Source organism: Carassius auratus, unplaced genomic scaffold (genome assembly GCF_003368295.1).
Source record: "Carassius auratus strain Wakin unplaced genomic scaffold, ASM336829v1 scaf_tig00216674, whole genome shotgun sequence".
Classification (NCBI taxonomy): domain Eukaryota; kingdom Metazoa; phylum Chordata; class Actinopteri; order Cypriniformes; family Cyprinidae; genus Carassius; species Carassius auratus.
The window spans coordinates 160,003-168,603 of record NW_020528685.1 but is presented as its reverse complement, the minus strand read 5'-3'; the positions used below and the strand labels follow the sequence as shown (position 1 = coordinate 168,603).

Genomic DNA, 8,601 nt, shown 5'->3' with positions numbered 1-8,601 from the left:
TTCCCTTGTCCTCTTTAGGGTTCACGCACAAACACCACGTGTGCCGTTCTTAATGCAACATACGTACATAAATTGATCATGTATAGTTTTACCTTATGAATGCTGAAAGACACCATTTACACAAGTGAGCATCCAGAACAAGCTCCGCCTACTCACCTGTCAATCAAGCTCTGCATTAAAACAAGGCTTCTGAACTTGCTGGATGAGATGCCTCGGACAGGTGTGAATGGGTCGTACCTGAGTTTATCTGCGGTGAAGATGACCCTCCGCTCCAGCAGAAGAGAAGCAAACACCCGCAGAAGCAGACGCAAGCTCAGAGAGGAAAACAAACACTCGAAATCCACGTGCTCCAGACGGGAATCTGAAGGCCGACATAATTCTATCACCTACGGAAAGAGTCAGAGAGAGAGAGAAGTGGAATTAACTTTGAGAATGAACTCCCTGTAGAATTCCAGAAGATGTTTTCATATACTTTTACACTGACCTCGGTCCCTGAACCCGGCAGAAAGTTCTTAATGCTGATGGTTCTTCCCGGCGCTGGGAACGGAGCCTCCATAATTCCTCTCATAAACGGCTGGACCAGCGCAGGAGAAAATGGCTCGTCGCTTCTCTACCTCATCCAGGATCTGCATCAGACAGACATCAGCACACACCTCATGTAAGATCGCTTTCATGTCACCACAGATCGCTTTTTTTGTTCAAAACAAATAAATATAATAATACCAGTGACAATACCAGTAGTTATTGTGAGTTTATCGTTATTTTTTTGCATACCACTCATACATTATTCAAAATTATTCTAAATAAATGAAGTAATAATTAAATTGTCATATATTGTCATAAAAAAAAAACTAATAAATTATAATAAAACAAAAACAAACTGAAAACCAAATTAATAAACAAAACAAAATATGTATTTAGGGTGAGATGTCTGTGGTTAAAATCAAATCAAATCAAATACATAAGCATGTCTTTAGTGTAAGATACAGGCTGTGACGCTTAGGGAAAATAAAATAAAATAAATGAATTTAGGGTAAGATGCCTAAACCCCTATGGCTTAAAAAAAAAATAAACAACAAAACAAACAAAACAAACAAACAAAAAATAAAAAATAAAATAAAATAAAATAAAATGTAGGGTAAGATGCCTTACAGGCTGAAACCCCTATGGCTTATAATTTTTTTTTTTTTTTTTTATTAAATTAAATTAAATAAAATGTCAGTAGGGTAAGATGCCTTACAGCTGAAACCCCTATGGCTTATAAAAATAATAAAAATAAATAAAATAAAATAAAATGTCTGTATGGTAAGATGCCTTACAGGCTGAAACCCCTATGGCTTATAAAATAAATAAAAATAAAATAAAATGTCTGTATGGTAAGATGCCTTACAGGCTGAAACCCCTATGGCTTATAAAATAAATAAAAATTAAAAAAAAATAAAATAAAATAAATAAAATAAAATAATAAAATAAATAAATAAAATAAATATAAATTAAATTAAATTTAATTAATTAAATTAAATTAAATTAAATGTAGGGTAATACAGGCTGAAACCCTATGGCTTATTAAAAAAAAAAAAAATGTTAATTAAATTAAATTAAATGTCTGTAGGGTAAGATGCCTTACAGGCTGAAAACCCTATGGCTTATAAAAAAATTATAAAATAAAATAAAAAAAAATACATAAGCATGTCTTTAGGGTAAGATTGATTAAAAAAATATATATATATATATATATATAATATATATATATATATAATATATATTAATATAATAGTTATAAATAAATATAAATATAATAACATAAATAATAATTATTAAATACAATTATTAAAATAAAGCACCAAAAAGAAGCACAAGATAATAGATGGCACACTGAAGTTAAATGCTAAAGGTCAAATGAAACACCTTGGAGAAGAGATCAAAACAGCCCAGTCTGCTCACAATGCAGTACACTTCAGGTAGACGCCTCCCTTTACCGCTGGGCTATAAACACAAAACACACAAACCACTGATGAAACGCCCAAAAAATGAATTTAAAATACAAAATAACATTTATTTCTAACTGCTAGCTAGAAGTCACTTAAATGTAACCTAATGAGTTCACAATGACAATTTGGTATTTAAAAAAAAAAAAATAGGCAGCATATATTGTGCAGTATTGAGTAAAAAGTTATTTAATTCTGAAGCCCATTAATACCTCATTCATATTTTGTAATACTAAATGTCTAGCTTGTGGTAACTGTACTCTACGTTATTTAGTATTAATGGTACCCTTCAAATGAAAAACAAAGAGCAGTTCACCAGTAAACGTCGACAGTAGCCAAATCTCCGGCTCCCATCTTCTCCGGTTAAGACAAACGAAAACGTTTCACTATGAAGAACAGATTCATTTCCAATGAGCAAATGATTCCCGACCAGCACAAAAAAAGCATATATTTCAGCAAATAACAACAAATGTGCTTCAAATAATGAATGAGGTTGCTTTTGTAAGGCTGTGGATTCGATACCTGGGGAAACTGTCCACAGGTGCCCAGTCTTTAGCATCAGGGAAACAGAACAGAGGAATGACTTTCAGCTGGTCTTCAGCCTCTCGCATAAACTTGAAGCTTCGTTCAAACTAGTGAGGAAAAAGAATCAGGAACACAGATCGATGAACGTCTCATGCTGATCTTTTAAGCCTAAATAGATCATATTTGTTCTGTAGTAGGCTACAAAGGGGCTAAAACCTTAAGAAAAAATTGGGCTTTTCACTTTGCAATGTATAATTGCAGTTTTTGTTCAATAAATATACTGTCATTAAAATATGTTAGTATAAAAATACATTCTGTGACTCTGGAGCACAATTTTTTGTAGCAATAGCCAACAATACATTGAATGGGTCAAAATTATACATTTTCTTTTATGTCAAAAAATCATAAAGATATTAAGTAAAGATCATGTTCCAATTATGATATTTTGTAAATTTCCTACTGTAAATATATCAAAACTTCATTTTTGATTCACAATATGCATTCATTTAAAGATGATTTTCTCAATATTCAAATAGTTCAAAAGTTGTATCTTGGCCAATTATTGTCCTCCTAACAAACCAGACATCTAATGAAGGATTATTTATTATGCATATATCTCAACATCATATATGATATTTACCATCTGAATCTAACCATGTCATGTCAAGCCAGCCATCTATTAGCCTAATTATCATGTTAATTACTTTGCCTTTAGCCCAAATAGCAGCTGTGCTTTTTACCCCATATACCATATCATATTTAAATTCTTTCGTTATTTAAAAACTGTTGCTTTAATTATCTTAAGCAAAGCTGAAATCATTAAAAAGACCTTTGTCCCAAAATATATGCATTGATGTTAGATATTCTCAATTGCTATTTATATTTACAACATAAAAAAAACATAAAATAATAGAAAAAGTGAGCACAGAATCAACTCTGCTCAAGGTTCAGACAAATTTGCAGGTGCATCTTGAAAAGCGAGTGTATTAGAAAGTGCTACACCACATTTTTGTGCCATTTAGAGGTTTAGAGAAAAAAAATATCAACTGCACCTTTAGCCCCTTTACCCTATTGTTTTGGAAGGAAAATGTTTATACCTTGAGAGGGAACTGCTGTGTGACTTCTGGTAAATACGGCACGCCTGCTTTGGTCTTATGAAGAGCCACAACCAGAAAGTACTCAAACAATTTCCGCTCCTGAAGTTCCATCAGGTCTCGCTCCAGAGTGCGATATCGACCGGTTTGCCTCAACATAGACTGGACCGACACTAATCTCTGACTGTGAGCTAAAACAGAACAGGAAGAGGAAGGATAAACAGACAATGATGATGTTTTTCCCCACTCAATTAAAAGGAATAGTTCACTCAAAATGTTAAATTTGCTGAAAATGTTCTCACCCTCAGACCATCCAAGACTAGGGTGAATTTGTTTCTTCATCAGATTTGGAGAAATGTAGTATTACTTCACAAACACGTCACAAATTAACTCACAAACTTTCAACAAACATTTCGAGTCCTCCATCAATAATGCTGATTTCTTCAGTGAAAACGTCCTCTCATCTTGAATCAGGAGAAAATTATCCTCAGATCAAGCACAGTTTGCAAAGCAAAAACTTCTTTAAGCAGAAATGTGGGAGGATTTGATGTGAGAGACAACAGGAGATGGACTTTTTCACTGGAGGAAGCATTAGTATGCTATTTTAAATAGAAGCAACTATTTAAATTTAAAACACTTTAATGATGGATTTGTTTTTTTACAAACACACACTCTTAGACAAGAAAGAAAGCTTTTGGGACAAATGTTCTTTAGGCTATTATTCATTCATATATTACATTATTCTGTAACATTTTTGTATTTGTAATTAAATTATTGTTTGTAGTAACTTAAAAGCACATTTTATCACTCTTCTTGTGATATTGATTAACTACATAAAATTATATAAATATATAAATTTTCTAACCCCATATCTTGAATTTTGTTATCATTCACATGCATTCATAAATGCATTTGAATACACCGAATAATGCAGTGAAAGAATGCACTCAAAATGCACACGCACACTAGTATGACTTCATGTAACTTTACATTGTCTAGATGCGTGCATTTTTTTGAATATAATTGATACTGTTAAAAGGCACATCATTAAAACAAAAAATACAATTCACATATTATGCTTGGAAATTAGAATTAGAACTAGCTACTAAATTAGTTAAAAATGCCTATCCATATACAGCAATGATTCACGAACCCTAAACTGACAAAAATGATTCGCGAACCAGCTCCGAACTCCCGAACTGATTCAAATGATTCGCTCCGACTCCCGAAATGACTCAAATGATTCGCGAACCCGCTACGAACTCCCGAACTGATTCAAATGATTTGCGATCCCCAAATGACTCAAATGATTCGCGAACCCGCTAGAACTCCCGAATGATTCAAATGATTCGCTATCCCCAAAATGACTCAAATGATTCGCGAACCCGCTACGAACTCCGAACTGATTCAAATGATTCGCGATCTCCAAACTGACTCAAATGATTCGCGAACCCGCTACGAACTCCCGAACTGATGCAAATGATTCGCGATCCCAAACTGACTCAAATGATTCGCGAACCCGCTTTGAACTCCCAAAATAACTCAAATGATCGCGATCCCGCTCCTAACTCCCGAACTGCCTCAAATGATTCACGCTCCGAACTCCGAACTGACTCAAATGATTCGCGAACCCGCTACGACCTCCCGAACTGATTCAAATGATTCGCGATCCCCAAACTGACTCAAATGATTCGGAATCCGCTACGAACTCCCAAACTGATCAAATGATTCGCGATCCCCAAACTGACTCAAATGATTCGTGACCCGCACGAACTCCCGAACTGATGCAAATGATTCGCGATCCCCAAACTGACTCAAATGATTCCGAACCCGCTTTGAACTCCTGAACTGACTCAAATGATTCGCGAACCCGCTACGAACTCCCGAACTGATGCAAATGATTCGCGATTCCCAAACTGATTCAAATGATTCGCGAACCCGCTACGAACTCCCGAAGTGATTCAAATGATTCGCGATTCCCAAATTGACTCAAATGATTCGCGAGCCCGCTACGAACTCCCGAACTGATTCAAATGATTTGCGATCCCCCAACTGACTCAAATGATTCGCGAACCCGCTACGAACTCCCGAACTGATTCAAATGATTCGCGATTCTGTGTCTGTAAATCTGCATATTTGCATTATTTATTATTGATAGATTAATGTAATTTTAGAATGGACTTATTTTGTAATATGTAGATGTAGATGAAACTCTATTTTCATTATTTATGAGATTTTTTAAATGGTTGGTGTTTTAAGGTTGATGTGTACATTTAAAGCCTTGAATATTTGAAATTACAGTAGCATTCTTTCAGTAAAAGTAATTAATTTTTTTAATATAAATAAATGACTAGTTCTATGCACTTTGGGTGTGCTTTTTTCAGTATTCATGGGTGACTTTTTTTATGTGGGTTACATTTTTACATTTAAAGGTCTTGATGTTTGTCAATTATATGAAATATTTAATGCGGAAAGGACAAAATAAATAATCATGAATGAACCCCTAAAAGTTTCCATATAAAAACTTTGATTGAACCCTTAAAAGGGGTTCTATATAGAACCTTTTAGGGGTTCCAAATACGTAGCGCCTGATAGAACCTTTTACGGTTCTTTACAGAACCTTTTCTTCTAAGAGTGCAGATTTTCACTTCTCAGTGTGTTAACAGATAGACTGCAGCTGTGGGAATTACTTGTGGATTATCGTCATGTTTTTATCAGCTGTTTGGACTCTAATTTTGACGGCACCCATTCACTTCAAAGGATCCATTGGTGAGCAAGTGATGTAATGCTCAAACTCATCTACATCTTGGCTGGCCTAAGGGTCAGTATATTTTCAGCAAATTTTTGGTTTAACTACTCCTTTAATGTTAACTTGAAATTCTTAACTGACATGAAGACATACTGTAGGTCTGCAGGACCTCATACCTTTTATTTTCTCCTCTGTGTCACTTTCAGACTCACTGTTTTCATCCGTCACTATACCAGAGAAGAGAGAGAGGTCAAAGGTCACTAGAAAATCAGTATTCAGGTATTCGCAGAGACATATTTCATGCACATGTGTATCCTATACCGTAACATAATTCTATCATCTCTGGAAAAATGGGTCAAACACAACTGACCCAAAACTGTAAACGTGTCCATAAAGCTAACTGGACGCACATGTGGCTGGGGCCCGAACTGTCCCACAATGCAAAGCATGTGGATTAGACTGTAACTCTCTAGGTGCAACAAATACGGTCATCACACTATTATTCACGGTTCATGCAATGCATACAAACTATCATTCTTACAATTCTATATATAAACATATATAATTTTTTTAAAGAATAAATTATAAAGAATACAGTAAAAATAAATAAATATAAAAATTACATAAAATATAAAAAATGTAAACAAATACATTTAATTTCAAAAAAAAAAGATTGAAACAAAGGGGGAAAAAAGTGTATAACCCAATTTTCTGGGTTGCACAATGAAAAGGATCTCAAATTAATTAGCAGAATATAATTTATATAGATATATAATAATTATATATATATATATATATATATATATATATATATATATATATATATATATATATATATATATATATATATATATATAAACAATAAATGTAAAAGAAAATGACAAATGTGAGCAAACTGGATGTATTGTTCCTTTAAACAGAAAAAAGTAGGTCTAAATTTATCTAATATATAATGTTCCCTTCACAAACCTCTTCCCGAACTGGATTCGGTTGACTGTGAGACCCTTTTCATCTTCTTCTTTCCCCTACGGGCCTCAAAGATGCCGTTGATTTTCTGCACCATCTGTTGAAAAAGAAAACATTCATGGCTGTTGCTTTATCAGAGACAGGCCTTCTAAATCTTTCGCAAAGGATTTCTGAAGGAAATATCGTTTTCCTTCATTTTCCAGATTATTCTTAGGTGTCTCATCCTCCTGTCACATTTTTCTTGTATTTTTATTAGCAGTGGAAGGATGTCGATAGGCCAGCATCTCAGTCAGGGGTGGACCAGAACCATAAATCACTGATAAGTTAAGGATTACACTGACTGGGCTCTTTTTTGGACGTACCTTTGGAATTTTCCGTCGCCGTCGGTTGTAAGGATCCCCCGACAGACACGGGGTGTCATCCGGGCTGCTGGGTGTTGATGGAGGGCTGACCCGTGACGGGGACGCAATGCCGCCATCTCTGCCGGTCTTTCGCAGTTCCAATAGCTTGAAACTACGTCGCTCTGAATTCTGCCTGAAGAAACCAGGCTTGGAGGAAAGCTGTGGAATAAATGGATTTCAGTCAATTTGATTTATAAAGTCAGCATTGTGGGATATAAACTTGCAAATCTGAGAAATTTTTATTTCTTTTATAATTTTATTTCTCGCAGCTCTGACTTTATAACTCGCAGTTTGCATGTTTATATCACCACAATTCTGACTTTATATCATGCAATTATGACTTTATATCAAGCAATTATGACTTTATATCATGCAATTATGACTTTATATTCACACAATTATGACTTTATATCATGCAATTCATGACTTTATATCAAGCAATTATGACTTTATATCACGCAATTATGACTTTATATCACACAATTATGAACTTTATATCACAGCAATTATGACTTTATATCACACCAATTATGACTTTATATCACACAATTATGACTTTATATCACACATTATGACTTTATGTCACGCAATTATGACTTTATGTCATCAATTATGACTTTATATCACACCAATTATGACTTTATATCATGCAATTATGACTTTTATATCACACAAATTATGACTTTATAATCATGCAAATTATGACTTTAATCACACAATTATGACTTTATATCACACAATTATGACTTTATATCAAGCAATTATGACTTTATATCACACAATTATGACTTTATATCATGCAATTATGACTTTATATCAAGCAATTATGACTTTATATCACACAATTATGACTTTATGTCACGCAATTATGACTTTAT

The 8,601-nt window shown here is 34.0% G+C and overlaps 1 pseudogene; it reads right to left on the bottom strand.

The window, feature by feature from the left end:
- Positions 1 to 70: 70 nt before the first annotated feature.
- The window catches only part of LOC113098795 (DENN domain-containing protein 2A-like), a 30,229-nt pseudogene continuing 21,698 nt past the window's right edge, over positions 71 to 8,601 (bottom strand).